Here is a 24265-nt window from a genome sequence, read left to right as displayed (position 1 = left end):
GCAGGCTTGCCACAGCCAAAATCAGTAAAAGCCTATTCCACAAGGAAGTGGGCTCATCTTGGGCGGCTGCCCGAGGGGTCTCGGCTTTACAACTTTGCCGAGCTGCTACTTGGTCAGGGGCACACCCTGACTGAGGAGGACCTGGAGTTCTCTCATTCGGTGCTGCAGAGTCATCCGCACTCTCCCACCCGTTTGGGAGCTTTGGTATAATCCCCATGGTCCTGACGGAGTCCCCAGCATCCACTTAGGACGTTAGAGAAAATAAGAATTTACTTACCGATAATTCTATTTCTCGTAGTCCGTAGTGGATGCTGGGCGCCCATCCCAAGTGCGGATTGTCTGCAAAAATTGTACATAGTTATTGTTACAAAAATCGGGTTATTCTTGTTGTGAGCCATCTTTTCAGAGGCTCCTTCGTTGTTATCATACTGTTAACTGGGTTCAGATCACAGGTTGTACGGTGTGATTGGTGTGGCTGGTATGAGTCTTACCCGGGATTCAATATCCTTCCTTATTATGCACGCTCGTCCGGGCACAGTATCCTAACTGAGGCTTGGAGGAGGGTCATAGGGGGAGGAGCCAGTGCACACCACCTGATCCTAAAGCTTTTATTATTGTGCCCTGTCTCCTGCGGAGCCGCTAAACCCCATGGTCCTGACGGAGTCCCCAGCATCCACTACGGACTACGAGAAATAGAATTATCGGTAAGTAAATTCTTATTTTTTCTGCATACAGAGAAGCTGTCTGCTTCTGCCTGTATAGTACTAATCTGGGGAAGTTTAGAATAAACTATCTAAATCTATTTGTTTATTGAATTCTGCCCCACCTGCAATTTTTAACATGATTTTGCAAAAAATTTTTTTTTGTTCTTTTCTTTTTCTACATTTGCGCTTATCTCTGAACCACGCTAATACCAGAACTAGTACTGCGTGGATTTTATGATGACAGCAGATCTGCCAATGTTCAGAGACAATTTGACTTAAGTGTCCTCGGGCTATGCTTCTGAAAAGCTTTGCACTTAGTGTTAGTACCGCTTTAAATTTTTAACCGAAACCTATGAGAAGGGCTAGCTTACAAAAGCCACAACTTCATAAATATAGCCCCTTGAGTTGCCACAATACAATAATTGTTTCTTTTTGTACTGTTTTTTTTAAATTTTAATCAAAACAGTATAATTTGTTTCCCGCTTAGAAACATGTTATCAAGAGTTGGCAAGCACCTTTATAATAACAAAAGGCCCCTTTCTTCATGCCTTATTGTTAGTATTATTTTAATACTTGTAGCTTTTTTAGCATTGCCCCATATTTCCAAAGGCAAATCTTTTTTAACACATTTTGATATGACTATACATATATGTTTTCTTTTAATACTGGTCCCCTTCATTCTTGTAGCAAAACAAACAGAGTTCCGTTTCCTGACACTGGCTCTATGGCTGCCCTTGTGCTTGTACAGATATAAGTTATGGGGTGATATCACAGCAGTTTAATGAACGTGCAGGGATTTCTTGCTAATAGATGACAGACTGTTTGATTGCTTAGAACCACAGGAATGTTGTAGGATTATAGTGATCAGTGTAGGGAAACTGTTTAGAGTCTACAAGTAAAATTCTGGTTTCAATTCTGTGTTCTAGATTTTTACTGAGAGATTTCTGTTGATTAAAAGGAGAACTATACCCACAATAAGTAGGGTAGGGCATTCTTGCTGAATCAACGTACCCCACATTCACTGATAATGTCAGTAGATGTTTGTTGCATGGCATTTTAATCATTTAATGACCTCAGGACTTTTTAACTTCATGACCAGGACCTATTTTAAAAGTTGTCATTGGGTAGATTTACTAAAGCTTCTAAAATAGATGAGTGGTAGCGTCAACCAATCAGCTTCTGTCTATCACTTTCTAGAATGCAAAAGAGAAATGATAGTTAGAATCTAATAGGTTGCTTTGGGCAACACCACCAGTTATCTGTTTTAGAAGCTTTTTTTATGCAATCTGTTTTTTTGTTAATATGTTTTTTTTTAATGGGAAAGATAAGTATAAGCCATTGATATAAGGAACAAAAATCTAGGCAACAAAGTAAAAATACAGCCCATTGTATAATCTGGGGTGATGACTGATCACCACCAAACAGGCTGTAGGTAGGTGTCACGACTGGTCGGCAGTTTCTCAAGATACGTCAATCTGAAAATTGCCGCAAGTGACTTATGGTTACTTACACATGTGCAGTTAATCAGACATGGCAACTGCCACCAGCATGGAAAAGACTCAGTGTTCCAACACTATGTAGTCCCTTGCTGTAACCTACATAATTATTAATATTTCAACGAAACAAGTAACATGAGCTGCACAGGTGCACAAGGAGAATACGCTAGATTAAGATGTATTTTAATCCGAAAATTGTTTCCAAAATTTAAGTTAAACACTTAATGAGAATGACATACAGATTATGGTTGCAATAATTTCAGAAATAGAAAGGAAGAAACAGAAATCAATGTTGCTTACATATGAGACCTATTTTTTTGCCGTGGAAGAGATCACAGAAATGCACCCCTCAGTCATAGCTGACTTCTCGCCAGGTAGTGAACACATTGTACAGCTTGCATCTCCTTCTTATCTCCCCTGACTGCTTCTCCAAGCCCAGGGTTTCTCTGCCAAACATGCAGGGTTACGTAATTACTTGTTTTTTTCTGTTTGAAGACTAAGATCTGTGATTTATCAATATTCTGGCCAGTTTTATGGACTTGGGGGCTGATTCAGAGATGGCCATAACGGCGCATCCTTATGCAACGGCCGTGTCCATCTGGTCTGCGCACGCACACTGGCTGCAGTGTGCATGTGCGACTTATACATTGCGGATGCATCCCAGAAGGGTGAGGCCACAGTGTGATTGACAGCGGAGGGGGCTCGCGGGGCGATTATGTGGTGTTGGGGAGGTGTGGCGGACCAAATGGGGGCGGGCTGGGAGCGTTTTCAGGGTGGCTCCATGACATCACACACAGCCGCTTTGATTTAAAAAAATGGCGGCGGACCGCCTGACAGCGCAGCCAGGCTGTGCTAGCAGGGGTCAGTACTATATTATGCTGTGTATCTGTTAAGCGCCTTGAGTCCTATTGGAGAAAGAGCGCTATATAAATAAAATTATTATTATTATTATAACCATAAATCAATGCATCGGGAGGCGGCACCACACACATGCTGGATGGCCCCCAGCATGTGAGGAGATGGACATAGATCTGGCTGCAGATTCAGCGATCTGCATCCATCTCTGAATAAGGTCCTTAGTCAGGAGAGAGATTCGCCTGACCAGATGCTCTTTTTGACAAATTTCTATCACATAGTCAGATGTGAAGTCTGTGTATAAGCTCCAAAGTCCTTTGTAGCTCACACACGACCCTCTGCGGTGTATAGTAAACATACACTTCCTTTACAATCTAGCCGTTTCAATTACATGAGCTATTAATTACAGAATCACAATTTAACATACAATTTGAAAATAATTCTTCATACAGAATATACATTGTGTCAGGCTCCGGAGCCTTACCTCTTATGCTGACTGACTTTCAATAAGTGGCCACTGCATCAAGGCTGGTATCAGTCATTTTGACTATACGTGCTGAGTGTACAGAGTAATAGTAGCTTAAAAATTGAGGACGCTTGAGGACTCGTTTTTAGTCTGCTTCTACTAAGCACTGTTTCAGACATTTGATTACCCCAAAGAAATCTCTTAGAATTGTTTCAAATATCCATGATAAATATGCTGTGTTATATGTGTATGTGTATTTTTTTTTTTTTTTTTTATTCATATTTTATTGAATAAACATGAACAGAAAGTTGACAAAAAAATGGACCAGGAAGTAAGAGTGAAAAATAGTAAGCATCAAACTTCAATATAGAAGGTCCACATACAATAAGAAATATATACCGTTATGGTAAGAACTTACCGTTGATAACGGGATTTCTCCTATGTCCACAGGTATCCACAGGATAACATTGGGATATGCCGGAGCGACAGCGGAAATGGCACCAAATAGTCACGAGCTTTCTGGCCTCCCAGGATGCATCGGGCTCCTCCATATAATCCCGCCCACCAACTCAGTCAAATCAGTTGTTTTCACAGCAATTAGGCAGGAGTATCATGTAGAACCCTATTCAAGCGATAAGAACACACATGCACACCCTTCCATACAAGAGGGAAGAGGTTTAGTGATTGTCAAGATCCTCAAATCATGTGCGTCAGGGTGGGATCCCTGTGGATACCTGTGGACATAGGAGAAATCCCGTTATCAACGGTAAGTTCTTACCATAACGGTATATTTCTCCGGCTGGGTCCACAGGTTATCCACAGGATAACATTGGGATTCCCAAAGCCATTATTCGTGGTGGGGACGCTCCTGATTAGCCAGGAGAACATTTCGCCTGAATGCTGCGTCATGAGAGGCAAAAGTATCCAAGGCATAATGTCTAATGAATGTGTTAATGGAAGACCATGTGGCTGCCTTACAAATCTGTTCTGCTGAAGCACCATGCTGTGCTGCCCATGAAGGACCTACCCTCCATGTAGAGTGTGCAGAGACATTAGCCAGAACAGGGACATCAGCACAAGAATATGCTTCTGAAATTGTTATTCGAAGCCATCTTGCTAGCGTCTGTTTAGTAGCAGGCCATCCTCTTTTGTGAAATCCGTAAAGAATGAAGAGAGAATCTGTCTTTCTGATGGCACTAGTACGATCCACGTAAACTCTTAATGCACGGACTACGTTCAGCGACGCTTCTCCCGCAGACAGTCCCGATACCTGAAATGCTGGGACTACAATCTCTTCGTTCAGGTGAAACTTTGAGATCTAGTTCTGAGAACTGCTTTGTCTGGATAAAAGATCAGAAAAGGAGACTTACACGACAGTGCCCCTAAATCTGACACTCTTCTAGTTGACGCCATTGCCAGTAGAAAAAGAACTTTAGCCGTTAACCATTTAAGATCTGCTCTCTTTAGTGTTTCAAACGGAGCCCCCTGAAGGAACCAGATCTAAATCCCAGGGTACTGCAGGAGGAACAAACGGTGGTTGAATGTGCAACGTTCCCTGAAAGAAAGTACGCACATCCTGCAGGTTCGCAATCTTTCTCTGAAACCATACAGTTAATGCCGATACTTGAACCCTCAAAGAAGCCACTTTTATACCCTTATCCATTCCTGCTTGGAGAAAATCCAAAATCCTGGATACTTTAAAAGATCTTATTTATTTATTTTATTTATTAACAGTTTCTTATATAGCGCAGCATATTCCGTTGCGCTTGGATTCATACCTCCCTTGTTACACCAAAGAATATAGGCCTGCCATATTTGATGATAAATCCGAGCTGAAGAAGGCTTTCTTGCTCTAAGCATGGTTTGAATTACCTGTTGTGAAAAAGCTCTTGATTTCAAGATAGAGGTTTCTACAGCCACGCTGACAGTGCTTCTACAAGGATCGCCCCGGGATCCTTTGTTCTCGACCCGTATACTGGAACTTTGTTGTTCCAACAGGACGCCATGAGATCCATCTCTGGCAGACCCCATCTGTCTACTAGAGTTTAAAATACCTCTGGGTGTAATGCCCATTCGGTCTCCTGAATGGTGTGTTGACTGAGAAAATCTGCTTCCCAGTTTAACACTCCCGGTACAAACATTGCGGACAATGCAGGAAGATGAAGTTCTGCCCACCTTAGTATGTGAGTTACTTCTTCCATCAGTCCTTTGCTGTGAGTTCCTCCCTGATGGTTGAGATACGCTACTGCTGTTGCATTGTCTGAACGGATCTAGACTGGTCTTCCCTGCAGAATGTCCTTTGCCTGAACTAGAGCCATATATATGGCCTTTATTTCCAACAAATTTATTGGCAGGCAACTTTCCTTCGTGGTCCATTTTCCCTGGAACCAAACATTTTCGAACACTGCTCCCCAGCCTTGAAGACTGGCATCCGTTGTTAGCACTTGCCAATCTGCTATCCAAAAGGGTCTCCCCTTGTCTAGATGGTCCGTCTGTAGCCACCAAGCTAGTGACCTTTTTACGCTTACTGGTAGCTTTATCATCTGTCTCTTTATTGTCTGATGTCTTCCATCCCATCTGGTTAGAATGAGGTGTTGTAAGGGTCTGGAGTGGAATTGCGCATATTCCACCATGTCGAATGCTGACACCATCAGACCCATCAGTCGCATTGCTGCATGGACTGAAACTGTCTGACTGTGCAACAATTCCTGAGTCATTACCTGTACCTTGGAGATCTTCTTCTCCGGTAAGAATATCCTCTATAGACTTGAATCCAATATGGCCCCCAAATGAACCATCCGTTGTGATGGATTCAGGGACGACTTCTCCCAATTTATGAGCCATCCGTGTCTTTGTAGACAAGCTATTGTCTGTTGGAGATAGCCCAAGAGTAACTCCTGGGATTGAGCCAGGATTAACAGATCGTCTAAGTATGGAAAAATTCTTATTCCCTGCTTGCGGAGATAAGCTGCCATAACCACCATAATCTTGGTAAATACCGTGGGGGCTGTTGCTAGCCCAAAGGGCAAAGCCTGGAACTGATAATGCTGCTGGAGGATGGCAAACCTGAGGTAACACTGATATGACCGTGCTATGGGCACATGCAGGTAAGCATCCTGTACATCCAGAGATACCATGTAATCTTCTGGTTCCATGGCCAATACTATGTGAATCTCCATGTGAAACTTTGGAATCCAAATGTATTTGTTTAACCCTTTGAGGTTGAGAATTGGTCGGAATGATCCATTTGGCTTCTGGATCAAAAACAGGTTTGAGTAAAACCCCCCATCCCCTTTGTGTCAGGGGTGCCGGGATAATTACCCCAGACTGAAGCAATTTCTGAACTGCTTCTTGCAAAGCCCTGGCCTTCGACTCTATACGAGACGGGCTGGTGCAAAAGAACCTTTGAGGAGGCTGCTTCCTGAAAGGGAAACCATAACTGAGAGATAGCACCTTCTGCACCCAAGCATCTGTCGTCGACTGGCGCCAAATGTGTGCAAAGTGAAGGAGTCGGCCCCCAACCCTGGAATCCTCCAGGTGGAGACCCGTACCCTCAAACTGATGGCTTCTGCTCTGGTTTGGAAGCTGGCCGTCTACTGGCCCACTGCTTCTTGCCCCTAGCTGATCTATTGTACTGGGGTTGGTTAGTCTCAACCTTTCCTTTAGATCTACCTTGCCATCGAAATGGCCGAAATTTTGCTCCCCTCGGTTTAGGGGCATAGCTAGCCGGAAACTTAACTTTCTTGGATTCGGCTTCAGACTCCAGGATATCTGTCAATTGCTTTCCGAACAGAATATTCCCAGTGAAAGGCAACGCTTCAAGAGCTTTCTTGGATTCTGCATCCGCTTTCCAAGTACGTAGCCATACTGCTCTACGAGCGGCTACCGTTAAGGCTGATGCTTTAGAAGCAGTCGTACCCATATCAGTTGCTGCTTCTTCCAAATATTGCGCAGCTTGTTTTATATAGCCTAGCTGAGACCCCTGCTCCCTGGTAGGTATGGAGAGACCACTCTCTAATTCCTCCGCCCATTCTACCACTGCTTTTGCCATCCAGGCTGAAGCCATAGCTGGCCTTACCACAACCCCTGAGAGAGAGAAAATATTTTTCAAGAAACCATCTACTCTTCTATCTGTGACATCATCCAGTGAGGTAGACGGTAATGGTAAAGCAGACTTACGCACAAGTCGTACCACATGTGCATCTACCTTAGGAGGAACCTCCCTTTTTGAACAGTCCCCAGCTGGAAAAGGATAATAAGAATCCCATTTCTTCGGAATCTTATACTTTTTATTAGGAGTAGCCCACGGTTCTTCCATAATTTCCGTCAGATCCTCTGACGGAAACTCAGTCTTAACCGATTTTGTACGTTTAAACTTAGGTGCCTTAGATTTTGACACTGCTTTGGCTGGTTCCTCCAGACACATAATAGCTTTCATGGCATCAATGAGCTCAGCTATATCCTCTGTGCTGAAGCCCTCCGACTGGTCGTCATATGGGGTATTTGAATACACTGTATCATCATCCGTTGTATCATCTTGTGTAGTCTGTAACATGGATGTATCTACCCCGGCAGAGCCGGCCATAGGCATAGGCAAACTAGGCAATTGCCTAGGGCATTTGATATGCCTAGGGGCATCAGCAGCTTCTGCTGAGTAAAATGATATGCGGCATGCCTATATTCTGTATGTAGCATTTCATATGCAGATACAGCCACAGTCTCACACAGTATATAGGCATGCTGCATATCAGTTTAATCAGCAGAAGCTGCTTGTGCATCCTAGCCACATAGCAATGCAAATAAGAAGCATTTTCATTAAAAAAAAGGTGCCTGACGTTAGCATTGATGCAAGATTTGTGAGGACACATCTGTATCCAAGCAGAGGCAGAGGTCACAGTGTTAGTGGAAGTATGAGTGCTGTGTGCATGTGAGTGGGTTGGTTGTGCAGTAGTGTTCGGAATATGTGTAAGGAGCATTATTTGTGTCATGTAAAAATGCATTAATAATGTGCAACATACAGTATGTGTAAAGGGCCACTATGTGTGTCATTATGTGTATAAGGGCATTAATAATGTGCGGAATATGTGTAACAGGGTAATACTGTATGTGTGTCATTATGTGTATAGGGACACTAATAATATGCAACAAATGTGTAGGGGGCACTATGTGTGTCATTATGTGTATAAGGGCATTAATAATGTGTGGCATATGTGTAAGGGACATTATGTGTAAAAGGGCATTAATAAAGGTTGTCATAATGTGTAAGGCGCATTATGTATATAAGGACATTAATGTGTCTCATATGTGTAAGGGGCATTACTGTGTGGAATTGTGTATAAATGCATTACTAATGTATGGCATTATGTGTATAAGGTGCTCTACTATGTGGCGTTGCATATAGAAAGGGCACTACTGTGTCATCTAATGTGAATAAAGAGCAATAAGGTGTGGTGTAATGTGAATAAGGAGCAATTCAGTGTGGTGTAATGTGAATAAGGGGCTCTACTGTGAGGAGTAACGTTTATAAGGTAAAGTGATACTACTGTAGGATGTAATATGAATTATGGACACTATCGCAAGATAAAATGTGAATAAAGTTGCAGTACTGTGTGGCGTAATTGGGATTGGGGTTACTATTATGTGGCCATGCCCCTTCCCAGCAAGAAGATGCCCCTTTTTGGGCTGTGTGTCAAATGTGCGAACTGTTCCTATTTAAAATATAGGGGATACAAGGACTGCTATGGGTGAGGGGTGATGGTTCTGGGAAAGAGGAGCAAGGTCAGAGGCTAAACCAGCGGTGGTGCTAGGGGGCACCAGCCAAAATCTTGCCTAGGGCATCATATTGGTTAGGGCCGGCTCTATACCCTGGTATTAATAGCCTGGCAACTTGTAGAAGCTGTTGGCATCAAACCATAAGGAGGGAGCTGCATGTATGGGTTAATAGTGTAACCTATTCCCGGGGGTGGAACTGCAGGTGTTAATCTGTCCGCTATTGTAGACAAAGTCTGTGCGAACATACCCCATGGTGGCTCTACTGGTTGCTGCACTTGGGCCTGCTTTTTAGTTTGCTTATACGCAAAACAGTTAGCACATAACCCCTCATAAGCAACATACTGGGTTATTTCATCCCAAATCCCTATTTTACAAGATAAGCATGTTAAGGGTGTAGGAGCCCCTGATAAAGTGTCCTCGTCACTTCTGCCGCTCCTAGACATGGTAAATAATCCGTTTTACAAAAACTACACTCTCTGTGACTTAAAATCACCTATATGGATATAGAAGTGATATCAATCTGACCACAATCCGAGCACCTGAATTGAGGATCAGAAACAATGCTTGACAAACATATAAAAGTCAGCAATCACACTAGTATGTATGATTACAATTACTGCACTTCTGTTTTTAAACAGCTATTTTCACAAGTTTTCTCAGACATGTTATGCAGCAAACAACAGTACTGTACAGGTCTCATATGCATTGTGTACCAAAATTAACTATTCATACTAACAAGTAGAAAGAATTTTAGTACTGTATAACCCTTACTCAGAGTGGGATACAGGGAGACTCACCCCACTTCCAGAATCAATCAATACGCCCGACAGACACTGAGTGGATTCAGGCGCTACTGGTGTACACTGCCGCTCCGGTAACTGATGAGAGACACAGACGCTCAATAACGGACCCAGACGCTCAGTGAACGATGAGTGTATGAAGACGCTCCTGTCTGCGACCCGGTCTCGGCGGCAACTCTAGTGTACACAATCGCAACGTCTAAGCTGCAACCGAGTACCCTCGTGATAGCGTCTGAGACGGAAGTGAGGTCATCAGTTCATGGACGAGAGACGCACGGAAACTGGTCATGGACTGGGGGGAGGGGCGACCAGGAGAGCGTCTGACTCCCCCTGCTGACATAAACCACAAGGGTCGCGGCCTCAGCCTAGTCCTGGCACCTATGATCCCTGCAGCATAGTGCTGTTGCACTTAAGAGTGGCGGCGCATCAGCCACTGTTTAGTAGTCTCCTCCAATACAGTGCGGCTGTGTCCGAATTCCTCTAGTAAGTGGAATCGATGCCTTACCTTCTCCCCATGCTCCGGCCACAGCCTGGTAACGTCTGCTGGACCTGCTAGAACATCCGACACAGACGCCTGTCGAGACACACTAATACCCACGGGTAAGCGTTGTTGTGACCTGGTGGGGAGTTGTCGGAGCGACTCTTTCCAGCATGCATTTAAGACGCTGTTAGGAAAGATCACTCAAAACTTAGTAAGACTATAAAAATAAAATAACAAAAGCTTAGGGCTGCCTTAGCAGCAGCCCTGTGACCATGGTCCGGCTCCTGCCGCACCAAACAAAAAACTGATTTGACTGAGTCGGTGGGTGGGATTATGTGGAGGAGCCCAATACATCCTGGGAGGCCAGAAAGCTTGTGACTATTTGGTGCCATTTCCGCTGTCGCTCCGGCATATCCCAATGTTATCCTGTGGACAACCTGTGGACCGAGCTGGAGAAAAAATTTGTAATAACTAGATAAGAATGAAACAAAAAAGATTCTACATCCGTAGAGATACCAGATTCTTCGTCTTCAAAAACATTTCAACAAATAGAGGTAGAGGAACAAGGTGGGGGACGTAAAGTCAGAGCATGAGAAGCAATGGGTGACTAGGGGGAAACGCATGGAATAAAAGGGGATGGGGAAGAGAAGGGGAAAAGGGAGGGCCAGCAGTGAGTCAGGGGTAACAAATATCAAAATTGGACACTGTGCAAGTGGCATAGCGGGGGTCAGAGGAGACCCGGGAGGGGGGTGCTATGGAGGGAATACCAGGGGAGCCAAATGGAGTGGAACTTTTTTACTGTATTGTTTTGAAGGCTGGTGATATATTCCATTTTAGCTATAAACTAAATTCTGTTCATCAATTCAGTACGGCTGGGAGCCAAGGGATTTTTCCCATTTACGGGCTATTTGGTATTTACAGTAGCTGCCCCGGAAATGTGAAGGGTCAGCATGAGTCCTTGGAGATGTGTTCTTTGGGGGCACATAGAAGTAAATTGTGTATGTGTATTTTTAACTCTCCATCTCTTTATGTTGGGAATTATCTGAGAGATATTTCTGTTTTTTTCACTCATACCAATGTTTTATCTTTGCTTAATCTTTTTATTTTTAGATTTGTACCTAATTTCCTATACATTTAGCATAGCTCAGAAAAAGAGTAATAGCACTCGTAACTTCATCTCATTCAGGGGCTTAGCTAGAATTTTATGGGCCCCATAGCAAATTCTTGAATGAAACCCCCACCCCCGCATTGGAGAGGTAAATTTGCCCCCACATGAAAAAAAAAAACCACATTAGCACCCACACGGAAAAAATATACCCAGCATTGCAGGCTCAGTCCCTCAGCACCCCACTGCAGCACAGTACAAGTCATTACCTGCTGATTAACTGCTGCTCATTCTCTAAGCACCACACATTCTCGTAGAATTGCATCATATTATCTCCTCCCCGTAGACCCACGAATTGCGGCAGTATGCAAGCCATGGACCCTTGGTCAGAAAAAAGACAATTGGTCTGTTAGGAGGGGATTCTGGGTACACCGTCTACTCCTCCCCATTCTTAGAGCTGAACTGTATCCCACCATATTGTATATAAATAGCCAATGACCTATAAGATAAAATTATTATGTCAAAGAACTAATTCTAGAGACCACCATACAATACACAGAGAATAACAGTGACTGCCATAGAATACAGAGATCCTTCTAGTGACAATCATATGATACACAGAGCATCAAAGTAACCTCCATATAATACAAAAAGCTTCACAGAGATGTCATTATAATGCAGTGACTACCATATAATACAAATAGTATCACAGAGACTGTCATAATATTGTAGTGACATCCATTACATACAGAGCTTCACAGAGACCGCAATATAATGCAGAAAGCAGCACAGTGACTTCTGTTTAATAAAGTGGGCTCAACAGCGCAAACCATGCAATACATAGAGTATTTCTAAACACCATACAATTTCATTAGCTCATTAGTATTTAAGCACTACTCATTAAATTATTAACTACTACAGCATTAGTATAACATAACTAACCACTTTACAATCACTATCTTCACTTAATTAACACCATGTCATCAATTAATTCCATTCATGTTCATTAACCCTCTAATTAACTCCCTCAGTCTCATCTAAGGTACTCCTTCACCCTCATAACAAAACTGAAAAATGATTATTACTCCCTTAGGTATATTACCTGTCACTTTCCCATCTCCTCCTTCTGATCTGCCACTTCCCCATCACCTCCTCCATACCTTTTAACTTTCATATCTCATTCTCCAGACCTGACACTTCCACATCCGAACTGTCGCTTTCCTATATTCTCCTCCCGACCTGCTGCTTCCCCATCTCCTCTTCCTGACCTGTCGCTTCCCCATCTCCTCTCCTAGACCTGTTGCCTACCTTCCATATCTCCTCCTCCATATCTCCCCCCTCCCAACCTATTGCTTCCAAATCTCCTTCTCCTGACCTGTCGTTTCCATATCTCCTCCAAACCTGTCGCTTGAATATCTCCTCCTCCCGACCTGTACCTTCCATATCTTATCCTCCTGACCTGTACCTTCCATATCTTATCCTCCTGACCTGTACCTTCCATATCTCCTCCTCTTGACCCGTCTCTTCTATATCTCCTCCTATTGACCCGTCTCTTCTATATCTTCTCCTCCTGACCTGTCGCTACCCTATCTCCTCCTCCCGACCTGTCACTTCCATATCTCTGCCTCTCGACTTGACACTTCCCATCTTCTGCTCCCAACCTGTTACTTCCATATCTCCTCCTCCCGACCCATCGTTTCCCCATCTCCTGATCCCAAACTGTCACTTCCATATCTCTGCCTCTCGACTTGACACTTCCCATTTCCTCCTCCCGATCTGTCGCTTCCACATCTTTTCCTCCTGACCTGTCACTTCCATATTTATTTATTTTATTTATTAGCAGTTTCTTATATAGCGCAGCATATTCCGTTGCGCTTTACAATTAGAACAACAATTATAGAACAAAACTGGGCAAAGACAGACAGACAGACAGACAGAGGTAGGAAGGCCCTGCTCGCAAGCTTACAATCTATAGGGAAATAGGCATTGATACACAAGGATAGATGCTACCTGTCACATAATGGTTCCCCAGGTTGCTAGGTTCTTATATGATATGATCACCCAGCAATGTTGGAAGACAAAATGTGAGTTTATGTGGACTGTACAGAGGGGATGTAACTTGATAGGGAAGCTGTGAAGGTTATGTGTGTGGGTCTGAAATTTGGTAGGCTTGTCTGAAGAGATGAGTTTTCAGAGAACGTTTAAAGGTTTGGAGACTAGAGGAGAGTCTTATTGTGCGTGGGAGTGCATTCCACAGAGTGGGTGAAGCCCGGGTAAAGTCCTGTAATTTTGAGTGGGAACAGGTAATACATGTGGATGAGAGACGCAGATCTTGTGCAGAGCGGAGAGGTCTGGTAGGGAGATATTTTGAGATGAGTGAGGAGATGTATGATGGTGCAGTTTGGTTAATAGCCTTGTATGTAAGTAAAAGTATTTTATATTTGACACGGTAGAATACCGGTAACCAATGGAGGGACTGACAGAGCGGATCAGCAGATGAAGAACGTCTGGCGAGGAAGATTAGCCTCGCAGCTGCATTTAAAATGGATTGAAGTGGTGATAGCCTATGTTTGGGAAGACCAGTAAGGAGACTATTACAATAATCAATGCGGGAGATGATGAGTGCATGGATTAGAGTTTTTGCAGTGTCTTGTGTAAGATAAGGGCGTATTTTGGATATGTTTTTAAGGTGCATGTAACATGATTTAGAGACAGATTGAATGTGTGGAACAAAGGACAGTTCAGAGTCAAGGGTGACACCTAGGCAACGAACTTGTGGGGTGGGGTGGATAGTTGCATTGTCAACAGTTATAGAGATATCAGGTTGGTAACTACTCTTAGCTGGTGGGAAAATAATTAATTCGGTTTTGGAAATGTTGAGTTTGAGGTGGCGAGATGACATCCAAGATGAAATGGCAGACAGGCATCCAGTGACACGAGCCAATACTGGTGGTGACAAATCTGGGGAGGATAGGTAGATTTGAGTATCATCAGCATACAAATGATACTGAAATCCAAAGGAGCTGATTAGTTTACCAAGAGAGGAGGTATAGATTGAGAAAAGCAGAGGACCTAAGACTGAGCCTTGCGGTACTCCAACTGATAGAGGTAGAGAAGAGGAGGTAGAATCAGAGAAGTGAACACTGAAAGAGCGATTAGATAGGTAGGATGAGAACCAAGAAAGGGCTGTGTCCTGAAGACCTAGGGATTGTAGTGTTTGTATGAGAAGAGAGTGGTCAACAGTGTCAAAAGCAGCAGAGAGATCTAGAAGAATAAGTAGTGTGTAATGGCCTTTTGATCTAGCAGTGACTAGATCATTCACTACTTTGGTCAGTGCCGTCTCTGTGGAGTGTTGGGCACGAAAGCCTGACTGAAGTGGATCCAATAAGTTGTGCGAGTTAAGAAAGTGTGTAAGGCGAGTGTAGGCAAGCCTCTCAAGTAGCTTGGAGGGACTGGGTAGCTGAGAAATGGGACGGTAGTTAGAGAGTGTGTTTGGGTCAGAGTTGTGTTTTTTTAGAATGGGAGTAATGACTGCATGTTTAAACAGAGAGGGAAAGATACCAGTAGAGAGAGAGAGATTACAGATTTTAGTTAAGGTTGGGATAAGCACAGGAGACAAAGTTTTACTGACCTGTGAGGGTATAGGATCAAGAGGAGAGGTAGTGGAGTAGGAGGATGAAAAGAGTGTTGATACTTCATCTTCACTTGTGGGATCAAATGAAGAGAAAGTGCCAGACGGTTCAGGTAGGGAATTGAGCAGGTCACTGGCTGAGTTAGAGCATACCATTTCATCTCGGATGTTATCAATCTTATCCTTGAAGTAGGAAGCAAGTTCTTGTGCACGGATAGTAGCTAGTGGGGGAGGTGAGGGAGGGTAAAGAAGTGATTTAAATGTATTAAAAAGTCGCTTGGGGTTGTTGGCATGATAAGAGATGAGAGATTGGAAATATGTTTGTTTGGCAGTGTCCAGGGCCTGACGATAGAAGTGGTAGGTAGTCTTATATGTGAGAAAGTCACTTGGATTCTGAGATTTCCGCCACTGACGTTCTACTTTACGTGACGGTTTTTGTAGGTGTCTTGTTGATTTAGAGTGCCATGGTTGGCATCTAAGCCTACGTGGAGTGTGATGGGTAGCTGGAGCCACTTCATCAAGGGCACTCTCTAGGGTCTGGTGCAGGCGTGATACAGCAGTGTCAGGTGTAGTAAATGTCGAGATTGGTGAGAGCAGTTGTTGCAGAGAAGTGGAAAGTTGTTGAAAATGTATATTGTTAGTATTTCTGCGGGTTAGAGGAGGCTTGCTTGGTTTTAGTGTCCTAGAATTTAAAGTAATAGAAGAGATTGTGAAGGTGATCAGGTTGTGATCAGAGAGAGGGAAAGGAGTGTTAGTGAATTTGGAAACTGAGCAGAGCCTGGTGAACACAAGATCAAGGCAGTGGCCCTCATGGTGAGTAGAGGAGTCGGACCATTGGGTTAGGCCAAGAGAGGAGGTTAGAGAGAGGAGTTTGGATGCATGAACAGATTGTGGACTGTCAAGAGCTATATTGAAATCGCCCATAATGATGGTGGAGATGTCAGAGGATAAGAAGTGTGGGAGCCAGGCAGAGAAATCTTCTAGAAATTGTTGTTTAGGTTGCCCAGGAGGGCGATAGATAGCTGCAACACGCAGAGAGAAGGGGGTGAAAATCCTGATAGAGTGAACTTCAAATGAGGTGAATGCGAGTGATGGAACCTGAGGTAGAACAGTGTATGTGAAAAACTGTGACAGTAAGATTCCGACCCCACCACCTTTACTATTATTAGGCCTAGATGTGTGTGAGAAGTGGAAACCACCATGTGACAGTGCTGCAGGGGAGGCAGTGTCTGATTGTGTGAGCCATGTTTCTGTTATAGCCAGCAGATTAAAGTTGTGAGATATGAAGAGGTCATGGATGGATGTTAATTTGTTACAAACAGAGCGTGCATTCAATAAGGCACATTTTAGTGATTTGGAGGGGGATGGGAGACACGTGATATTTATGAGGTTAGATGGATTTCTATGTTGTTTTGAGACAGCAGAGTGTGAGAGGGAAAGGTGGTTGGGGCCTGGATTTGGTGATATGTCACCAGCTAATAATAGCAGAAGAGTGAGATAAATCTTGGTGGATGTTTGCGAGTGTTTGTACTGGTGGCCAATTGTGGTTGTCAAAGTACTTGCAGAGAGGAAAGTATAAATCTCATGAGTGTTTAGAAGAGGGGAGTGGAGAATAGAAGCTGTAATGTGTACAGAGGGGTGAGTTTCAGGGTGAGTGTAGAATGTGTTAAATTTGGTGAGAATTCCATGAATTGAAATTAGACACAGTAGTTTGATGAACATGCTGAGGTTGTTTGTGTTTTATGGGTTAAGTGGAGTTAGAGTAAGTTGTTAAAGTAAGTTACCTTTTCTTGATGTTTTTCAATGTTTGTTCAACTGTTTTTTTAACTGTTCGGATAACACACTTATTAATTCCACACTTAAAAAATTCCAGCAAGCTACCCCCAGCAAGCTGACCCCTTAACTGACTCTAAGGAAATACTGTCTCGGATTAGGAACAGGCCTACCTCTGAACATTTGGTCACCTGATTGAAATGCTAATTGATCATAGAACAAATTGCACAGGGTGGGTCAACAGACTAAAACTACTCTAGCTATTCACAATAAATTCAATCACATACATAGGAAATTACAAGAAAAACATCACATACATTCAAATATAAGATGTGGTTTGTACGCAGCATGTGTGTCAGTCTGAGCCTGGTAGCATAGTAGCAATGAATTCACATACATTCAAATATAAGATGTGGTTTGTACGCAGCATGTGTGTCAGTCTGAGCCTGGTAGCATAGTAGCAATGAATTCACATACATTCAAATATAAGATGTGGTTTGTACGCAGCATGTGTGTCAGTCTGAGCCTGGTAGCATAGTAGCAATGAATTCACATACATTCAAATATAAGATGTGGTTTGTACGCAGCATGTGTGTCAGTCTGAGCCTGGTAGCATAGTAGCAATGAATTCACATACATTCAAATATAAGATGTGGTTTGTACGCAGCATGTGTGTCAGTCTGAGCCTGGTAGCATCATCTCCTCCTCCTGACTTGTTGCTTCCCCATTTCTTTTGTGCATACCCATTAAAATACTGTGCATGAAATTTACATTTGTATTTAATACAGCTGACCCTTCTTTCTACTTATATTTTTCTGGGGCTGCTGCAGCCATTGTGTATAACGTGCCACTGATTGTATTGATAAAATACCAGTCTATTCATTATAAAACAAATGTAACTACGTAACTCACAAATTGCCCCCCATTCCCTTCAAACCTACTAAAAACTTGGTGCCTCCAACACAGTTTCTATCTGCCTCAATCTGTTCTCCCTTGGTCTCTCTGTGCTCCTATTTGTCTCCTATATCTGTGCACCTTTCTGCCTCTCTGACCTTCTATCTGTGAACCTTCTGCATCTTTGTGACTCTATATGTGCCCTCTTCTGCCAGATTGCCTTTCTATATCCTCTCTGATTACTGCACTTTTCCTCCTTTATTTAGCCCCATCTGTATTCTCTGTCAGTCACCATGCCTCGCCTTGCAGCCCCCTCCGCTTGATGGGTGCAACTATATTGTTTTCAACCAGTTCATTAGCTTTCCCTTCCACAGTCTCTGGTGCTTCTGCTTTTCACTGGTCAGTTAACATACCACCCGCCTCCCGCAGGCACAGGTCACCCATCCCTTTCCTCCTGTACTGGCCAGTCATATCTCCAGCACCTGCCACTGATAGACACTTGTTGGCAGGCACCAGGCAACTAACTGTACACCCACACTTTGACACCATTGGCTCCTAGCCCCTGCCCGCCCCCCCCCCCCCCCCCCCAGTCTTTTCCCCCCAGTCTTTTTTTCTTACTACTTTCTACTTCAGCTCCTCTGCAATTCATAGTGCTCAGCGTTCTGCAGGGCTGGCTCACGCCTCCTCTCCACTGCAAACACATCATGAGACTTATAGAGAAAAAATTTAAAGCGCTGTCCAGAATAAAGACTTAATCATAAAAATGTTTAATTGTATAGTAAAAAAACTTCATATATAATATATTATAATCCACCTAAATTTCTATAACATATTGCATAAGACTTCGAAGCCTGTCTCCTTGTAAATCATGCTTCTGAGGAAACAGCCACAAGTACGAGGCTGAGAAACGCGTCAAGTGTTAACCCCTGTATATGAGGACACTGACAAGCCTCTTCTAAGCAGCTATCTATTTCTCCCAGTGCCGGCGAGACTGTGTGATTCTGCTACTCACGGGCCAGCATTCAGCAGCTGACAGAGTTCAGAATCTACTGGCCGGAGGACTTCCAAATACCCCAGCTACCTGCATACAATCTATTCCAGCAGGAGATCTCCAGCGCTGCTGCTAGCGGTGAAGCCGCTGAGCGCTGCGTGGGACGGGAACAGATGCCCGGTGAGAGACGCGCTAATAGAGAGCATTGAATATACTGGCCGGAGGACTTCCAAATACCCCAGCTACCTGCACATAATCTGCTTCAGCAGGAGATCCCCAGCGCTACCATTAGCGGTGAAGCCGCTGAGCGCTGTGTTGGACGGAAACGGATGCCCGGTTAGAGACGCGGTAACAGAGAGCACTGGTGAGATGAGCTCATTTATTGATACAGCCACAGTGGACATTTAGTCATACGTATATGGTTAGTTCCATTAAGAACCTCCACTTATATTATCTGCAATAGACGGGGACGACCGTCAGAAGATACGCAGCTGACTTGATTAGTAATCGCAAGTCTCTTTTCAGAAACTAGTCACTCAGTATTAATCCAGCTTGTTTAAAAATCAGAGACACTCTGGACTTATTATATCACAACCAGGGCCAGAGCTTCCATTAGGCAGCTTTAGGCAGCCGCCTAGGAGCGCCGGATCCTGAGGGGGCGGCCGGCTACAGCTGCACAAAAATTGTTAGTGACTCCTCCCACTTAGCGCTAATCCAATGCTACACTTTTTGCAGGAACTTCTATTTTCTTAATAAAATGTAATGTACCGGCTTGATGTGAATAAAATATGAATTTTAATACAACACAATGATTAAAAGTGAGACAAAAACAGAACCCAACATGGGAAACAGAGTCCTACCAAGATGATAATCGGAGCCGCATGTGTTATGAATGCAAGGTATTTCCTGAGAACAATACTCTGCATGTGGCTCCGTCAGGCGTGTTCCCCAGTGGTCCCTTTCACAGTCAAGGATGTCCAGAAGCACAGGAAAATACTGGAAAGCAGGTGCCGACGCGTTTCGGGACATAAGTCCCTTTTTCAAGGCTACAGCTGCCTGAAAAAGGTAGCATGGTCCTACCTCACAGTCGTCGCAATCCCCCCTCGGCACTCATATCTTATAGTAGTTGCGACGTACTTGCCTACCTGAGCCTCTCCATGAGGGAGAAAATGCTCTGTTCCTGGACTTTCCTGGTAATGTATGATTGCCATCACCTGTGGTGAGCTAGTTAATTTATAAGAAAGGTGTTTCACCACAGGTGATGGCTATCATACATTACCAGGAAAGTCCAGGAACAGAGCATTTTCTCACTCATGGAGAGGGTCAGGTAGGCAAGTATGAGTTGGGACTGGCAAGCTCCCATATTGCAGGCTCCAACTCCACCTGGCTGGGGGTAACATCATACTTGCCTACCTGACCCTCTCCATGAGGGAGAAAATGCTCTGTTCCTGGACTTTCCTGGTAATGTATGATTGCCATCATCTGTGGTGAAACTCCTTTCTTATCAATAAACTAGCTCACCACAGGTGATGGCAATCATACATTACCAGGAAAGTCCAGGAACAGAGCATTTTCTCCCTCATGGAGAGGGTCAGGTAGGCAAGTATGGGTAACATGTGGCGCTGCTCTTCATTCCAGACACTTTCGCAGATTACTCCGTCCCAGATTACTCCCCAAGGGGGAGGGGAGGCGGAGATGATCAGCAGGCACGCACACTGGTGGGGATGAGCAGCAGCACACACACAGATGGTGGGGGAGATAGAACAGCAGACATTTAACGGGGGGGGGGGTGAGAGCAGCAGGCACCCACACACTTACTGGGGAGATGGGGAGAAGAGAGCAGCCATGCAACAGACTGGGGGTGGGGGAGAACAGCAGCATGTCTTTCACCTGGAGGGCAGATAGGGGGAAGGGGCAATAGGCAGAAGTTTTGCCTAGGGTGCCAAGAAACCTTGCACCGGCCCTGATCACAACGTTGTCCCAGTGGGAGGTTAAAAGCAATTCATGATCTTATGCATTTCCTCTAGATATGATTGGGCTGTGAAATAGTAAACGTTTTCAGGAGGCTGTGTATGTTAGTGTGGCCATTGAGCACTAAAGACCGTGCACTGTGGAGTTAATGGTATCACTTGTTTAATGGCACAGTGTTTCAATTAGAAAAGAAACAGTTTTTGCCAGTGTAACCATTGTGTTAGCTGTGTTAAGTACTATCAATTTACAAGGAGACAGGCTTTGAAGTCTTATGCAATATGTTATAGACATTTAGGTGGATTATAATATATTATATACGAAGTGTTTTTATTATACAATTACATTTTTTTATGATTAAGTCTTTATTCTGGACAGCGCTTTCATTTTTTTCTCTATTTGGCTTTACTATTTATATTGGGAATCAACAACCCAATAATTTGAGAGCAGCAGTCCTTAATAAGGCAAGGAGTATTAAATAACCTTCATACTAGCATTTTAATTGGGACAGCTGACGCACATTTTTTAGCTTAGCGCTTTTTCTTTTGTAAGTTTGACATCATGAGACTGCAGGAACCTCGACCGGGTGCCAAAAGCCTGCACTGTAGGACACAGCAGAACCAAGTGCGATGGGTAATATGCATGCTTGGGACCTGGAGGCCAGCAGCCCCACAAATTGTAGAATTATGCTGGCCCAGGTGTCTCTACTGCAGTGGATCTCTGTGTGTGAATGTGTGCACGGGGAGTGGTGGGCCCCATAGCAGCTGCATTCCCTGCACCTGCGGTAGTTACGCCACTGATCTCATTGAAATCATTATATAGGAAATAGTTTTCATGGAAATTGCACATTAGCATAGCATTCCTATAGTTTTGACATGGTTACAGTGAAACAATTTCGAAGACGTGGAAATATATATACAGTTCTTGATTATTATTCATCCCTGTAAGAGTATTCCAAGTTCATTCTGCCTGACGATAGTACAATACATTGCTTTTGCTTTTATTGGCAAGTGCTGAGAGTAAATGAGGAGACTCTTGTATTATATTCTGCTACAAGAGAACGCACAATGGAGCAATTCTTGCCAAGAGGTTCCAGTTGTAGAAACACAATAAGCTACATCAAACCTTACACCTGGCCTTTCACCTTTATACTAGGCTGATGGCTCTTTCACACTCTCAAACATTATCTTTTGTCACAGTGCTCTGTACATTATACAGCTCTGCTGGACATGTGAGCATACTGGCCCAAATGTATTAAGCCTTAGAAAGTGATCTAGTGGAGATGGATAAAGAGTGATAAATGTCCAGGCAACGAGCTCCTGTAATTTTTCAAACACAGCCTGTGACATGGCAGTTAGGAAGCTGATTGGCTGCTCATTTATCACGTTTAATCCATCTCTACTTTACTCTGCGTAAAGAATTAAAGAGTAGAGAACTGAAATGCTTAATTCCTCAACTGATATTTAATGCGTATTAATAATACAGTAGAATGAAAACGACTGATGCGTTGGACTGTTGGGCTGTGGTTTTTGGTGTGACTGGGCTTATGTTTACATCCGACTGCCATGCTTGTTTACACTGCTTCTCTTTTTTACACAAAGCACCTACAGGGGACTATTCATGAAGCAGTGAGAAGTGAGTGGGTGGAGAAGTTGCCTATGGCAACCAATCACCATTGAAGTAACATGCGGAATATGTGTGCGCTATATAAATAACTGGTAATAATAATTTGTAATTTGCATACTTTAAAATTATACCGAGCAGCTGATTGGTTGCCATGGGCAACTTCTCCACTGGCTCACTTTTCCACCCTTTTCACTGCTTCATGAATAGACCCCATAGTCTGCTAAGCATTTTTAGGTTAGCGGCCACCTGATGGTCTTTAGCTGCATCTTCGTTAAATCTATCTGTGCATACGTTTGTTATTAGAATTCAGATATTTGGGAAAAAGTGCATCACCTTACAAAGCACGACCTACTTCCATGTTACATCCATTCATTCATTTACACTTTTCCATGTTTCTCCTAAAATACAGTCTGGTGTAGCTTCATGTATGTCTTATATTAATAATTATGAAGAAATATTTTGGCTGTGGTCAGAGTGTCTTGCATATCTGGAACCAGGAACAACCCCTGGCAATATCTTTGTTTGAAAAAACAAACTGCTCTGTACTCCACTAGACTGGACTGGTTACAGCCATCTGTACATAAAGAATGGGTGGTATTCAGTTTGCCGGCTATTGGGATCCCGGCGCACAGTATAACGGCGCCGGAATCCAGACACCCGGCATACTGACAACTTTTCTCACTCTTGGGGGTCCACGACCCCCCTGGAGGGAGAATAACGCGCCACTGTGCCCGCAAGGGGCTCATTTGCGCTCGCCCAGCTGTCGGTATGCTGGCCGCCGGCATACCATACTACACCCTAAAGAAATACCTACACATTTTTATTATTAAGTTTGAGAATGTCGTATTGAAACATGAAAATTCACCTTCCACTTTCACTATTGTCAAAGCACAATTGGTAGAGAACGCCCTAGCCACCCAACTTCTCTTGATGACAAGTGGAAACATTGCACTCCTACGTTTTGGCTGGCAAATCTGTGCGTTTCCCCATTAAAATGGCTGCATTTGCTCAAAAGAACTTTTGCGTTGCACGTTAACTGTTTGTCATAAACGATCCTTTGTGCTCACATTTTCATAGATGATTCCTATATTCTTAATTCTTCAATTGAACTGTGGTTACAAACTAATAAAAAAAAAAGAAAAAAAAAAGATGAATGTATTAGTGGCCCAGCCCACATGACATGCTGACCCAGCTTTGTGTTGTGAGCCAAAGGTTAGGAACTCCTGATCCAAAGACTTGTTGTAATACCACAAACTAGCAGAAAAGTCATGTGACCCATCTGACCCTTAATCAGTCTGTCATGAAATATACGCTGTGATATGTTATCCGCTAATTGTAATAAACACTTTCGCCTTCCATCTCACATGCAGTTTCAGCTTCATATCTGAAATTAATGAATAGTTTAACACATGTTATGTCTTCCAGCATTTAACATAATCAAAAAGGTAGATTTAATATTGGCTTATTTTTTTAAGCCTTATTATGTGCTTAAAAACAGAACTATGCTCAGGATTGATGATAATTATTAAGGAATGAACTGGTGTCTTTGACAGCCAAGATAGAATATTAGATTTAAGGGGAAATGTACGAAGCCTTGGAGAGTGATAACACGGAGAGAGATAAAGTACCAGCCAATCAGATCCTAGCTGCCATATTACAGGCTGTGTTTAAAAAATAACAGGAGATGATTGATTGGTGCTTTA

General features: G+C 43.4%; 1 protein-coding gene across 2 annotated transcripts in view; it reads left to right on the top strand.

The window, feature by feature from the left end:
* The window catches only part of TMEM241 (transmembrane protein 241), a 381772-nt gene that overhangs the window by 230766 nt on the left and 126741 nt on the right, over nt 1-24265 (top strand). The gene's annotated exons all lie outside the window — the stretch shown is intronic.

This window comes from Pseudophryne corroboree, chromosome 5 (genome assembly GCF_028390025.1).
Source record: "Pseudophryne corroboree isolate aPseCor3 chromosome 5, aPseCor3.hap2, whole genome shotgun sequence".
In the NCBI taxonomy this organism is placed as follows: domain Eukaryota; kingdom Metazoa; phylum Chordata; class Amphibia; order Anura; family Myobatrachidae; genus Pseudophryne; species Pseudophryne corroboree.
The sequence above is the reverse complement of the archived record's forward strand: the minus strand, read 5'-3'. Positions and strand labels throughout refer to the sequence as shown.